Raw genomic sequence first — 4,073 nt, forward strand, 5'->3', positions numbered from 1 at the left:
GACTGCACTGCCACCTATGTAGTGAAGGGAGGTAACTCTCGTCCTTAGTCAAAGTATGATTCGTTTGTCGGATGAGCACCTGAATTAGATTTTGAATTATATCAAAATAATAATCAACATATATCTACGCTCTCAAACGTCGTTCCCAAATTATCAGATTTAAATGTCTTCCATGATTTGCATATGAAAATGGCAATACACTGGAACAATATTTCAATAAGATTATCATTTAAACACGACGAGTGGGGTCCCAGATACGAAAATAGGTCTCCAGCAACCAATGCTTGTCGAAAGAGGCAACTAAATGGATCGGGTAGTTAGGTTCGGTGACATGGCCGATTGCATGTTATCGTATCCCAATTGCGTAGACCGATGCTCATGTTGTGAATCACACGATTGTCTGGTCCAGGCCCCATTATTTACCAACCGACTTCATTTAGTTTGAATATTGGTGATTGCGACGTAAAACAACAAACATGTCAAACGTCCAATATGCTTGCAAGACCTGCCCTGTTTGTATGTCTGATTCTATTTTATATAGAAAGTGTCAAAATACTACATTTATTCTCTCTACCCAAGGCAAATATAGATCTGACTACGCATACACGAGAATCAACGACAGAAAAATGTTGTATTGATTCTCTGGTTAAAAAAAATAAGGCTCGGTCAATTCGCAGTGAAAGCAATTTTGATTCACGCCATTCAAACACCCGTCCGTTATCTCACCAAAAAGTCTACCCGCGGCATCCGCGATCAGTGAAGCGAGAGATACAGCCTGCGGACCCAATTAGCGCTATGAGCTGTGCGCGGTAAACTAATGCCCATATTAGCGAAAAATAATTTCAAAAAAGGTTCCGTCTCTTAGTTACTGGTATCGTACACAAGATCGAAGAAACATTAACCAATTTATTTATTTAAGATATTGCTAATATACTGTACCTGTATCGAGAGCAGACAAAACATGAATAAGAAAGAATCTATTGACAGTTTTCGTTAAGACTTGTGATACCTCATTCAATGTATTTGTAAAGGCCATGTTTTTAAGAAAACTCTCAATCTATTCTGAGGCGGCCGGGTAGCCTAGTGGTTAAAGCGTTCGCCCGTCACGGGTTCGATTCCCGACATGGGTACAATGTGTGAAGCCCATTTCTGGTGTCACATGCCGTGATATTGCTGGAATATTGCTAAAAGCGGCATCCAACCATACTCACTCACTCACTCACTCAATCTATTCTTCTTAAATTCATGTTTTGTAAACAAATTTATAAACTACTCGTTGTGTAATGATTCACGTATATTTCCCCCATATATTTTCCAGATGCTATTTTAAAAAAACATCAGGACTTACAGTATTTATAAGGTATGATTGAACACGTTTAACTGTATCTAGGGTATATTTTTAGATGCAAGACATGTTTAAAATAACAAAAATTCTTGAGGGATTCTTTGACCGAGGTACGTGAAGTCATACGCGCATTCTGATTGGTTGGTCGTATTTTCGCACATAACAATCACTGATAGGGGCACGAGTCTTCTTGCAGGTTACGGAAAGAGGCGAGTGGTGACGAATGAGGGGCACGAATTGCTATTCGGCTTGTCCAGGAATAAAACGAGTTGGTCACTAATGTTTGTTAGTCTAGAGTTAAAGATACTTGTGTAAACAATAGAGATAGGGCATCTGGATAATTTTTGTTAACTTTCATCCAGTTCTCGGGAACCAATCCAGAATCAAATAATTTGTTGAACAAGTTCCCTATTAAAGGAGTTATACTATTTTTCACAACATTTTCTCATTTCAATAACTGCGATTTACCATTTTTTAAATGGTTTATAGCTTTTTTGATTTCTGAGTCGGTATTTCTTCATGATATTGACATTCGACTTCAAGACTTTGCGTTAAAGCCCGAAATGCATCATCTACACGTGCACCTGGCCGTCACTTAAAGCACGTGCAGGGGAGAGGCATATGTAGGGTAAGCTATTGCCAACGACCGCCCTTACACTCAGAGCTATTATTTACAGATTGCAACCACGGTCGTTTCTGAAGAAATTGTGAATTTCAGTTATCCTGTCGTTTTTAACACCTACATGTTATCGGTGATGTCCGTCTTGCCCCACGAAGCAGTATATGTGTTGAAACCATTCGTGCAGATATAACACTTTGATCTACTGTCCTCGGAGTAGGGTCGTTAGTAGAAAGTGGCACGTCCTTATATTTACACACAACAATGATATAGCTGTATGACTAGGCCGCTGATAAAGACATCGCTTTATTTATAGCCATGTAGATCACTAGGGCCCAATCTGAATTTGTTATGAGACAGTCGAGTGACACGTGTGGCAGCATTAAAGTATATTCCGATCGTTGAATTCCTCAGTAATATTTGAATATGAAATATGTATTATTGAGCCTATCTATCTATGTATCTATGTATCTATGTATCTATCTATCTGTCTGTCTGTCTGGCTGTCTGTCTGTGTGTCTGTGTGTGTGTGTGTGTGTCTGTCTGTCTGTCTATCACCGCCGTGATATTGCTGGAATATTGCTAAAAGCGGCGTAAAACAATACTCACTATCTGTCTTTGTCTGTCTATCAGTAAAGTCTTTTATTTGTAAATAGGCCACTGGCCGTAAATAAATAGATTCATTTGAAATAGCGTGGTACATGACAAAAAGGTACAAGTTTACAGATTTCCTGGCTTTGAAGTAATTACGTCTTCTTTCCCAGCTGTAATAGAGGTATTTACATAGTTGTCCCAGTAATTGGTTACATGGGGATAGGACCGCCTCCGTGGTCTAGTGGTAGAGCGTCCGCCCGGAGAGCGGAAGGTCCGGGTTTCGATCCCCGACCGCGCCATACCAAAAGACGTTAAAACATGGTACTTGCTGTTACCCTGTCTGGCGCTCGGCATTAATAGGACTGGTCGGCTCGGAGTCAGAATACTGTGTCTGAGTGGGGTATTCATGTAAAAATGCGGCATGGTATCTCAGTGAGCTAGCAATATAAATCGGCATCAGTCCGGACTAGTACAAGCAGCCACACACACGTGCATGCACGTCGCTATATAAGTGCAATAATCTTGGACGCGACGTTTAACCCCATTTCACCTCACCTTACATGGGGATGTCAGCAGCATTTTAAATTTATACATATTTTGGGTTATGGCAAAAAGTTGTTGGTAAGTACAGTTGTCTTATATCATTGTGATATTAACATTCTAAAGTAAATTGATCGTCATTCTCCATATTTGTTTCACATGTAGGGCAGAGCCGTAATCGTATATCAACATCAGCCCATCTACCTTAATTTACCTTAGGGGGCACTGGTGGCTGTGCAGAGTTACGTCCCTTGGGCACACCAGGAACCAATGATTGTAGGTTCGAATCCCGGTTCGCCCCGATTATGTTTCTAGGTTTTTCAGCACCATACCCGTGCTCTTGGGTTTCACCGAAGTGGTAAACGTCTGAGACCTGCATCACTTCGGGCTTTCCTCCCACATTAAGCTGACACGCCGTGATATAACTGGAATATTGTTAAAAGTGGCGTTAAACCCAACTCACTCACTCACTCATTTACCTTAAGTTGTAGCAGCCCGGCTCTAAGCCCTATCCTAACATTTCGATAGTTTATTTCAGCAATAAGAGAAATGTATTTTTCTGTTTCCAGGAGACTTTTAAAGTCTTTATACATGGTGTACACAGAACTTGGCATGAATGTACTCTTCCATGACTGAGAGAAAAATGTTATCAAAGCATTTTTAAAACTATTAATGAATAATGGTTTGTCGCCAAGTGACTGAGACAGACTCCAAATCCGTGAGAAAATGATATGGAACGAATAGAAGAAGCAAACTTATGATGGCCACCCTTATCGTTATCTATCTATCCACCCACCCATCAATCTATTAACTCTTGCATGGAGCGTGGATGTCTATTCATGGGGGGTAAACTGGGAATACACTTTTCATCTTTTCTAACAGTGCTAATGACGAAGTGGCCTACTGGTTATAGGAACGGAGTGACAAAACACTTTAGATTGAGTTACTCACCATATATCAGGAACGCTACGTAAA

Source organism: Haliotis cracherodii, unplaced genomic scaffold (assembly GCF_022045235.1).
Source record: "Haliotis cracherodii isolate W230 unplaced genomic scaffold, xgHalCrac1.p SCAF_19, whole genome shotgun sequence".
NCBI lineage: Eukaryota > Metazoa > Mollusca > Gastropoda > Lepetellida > Haliotidae > Haliotis > Haliotis cracherodii.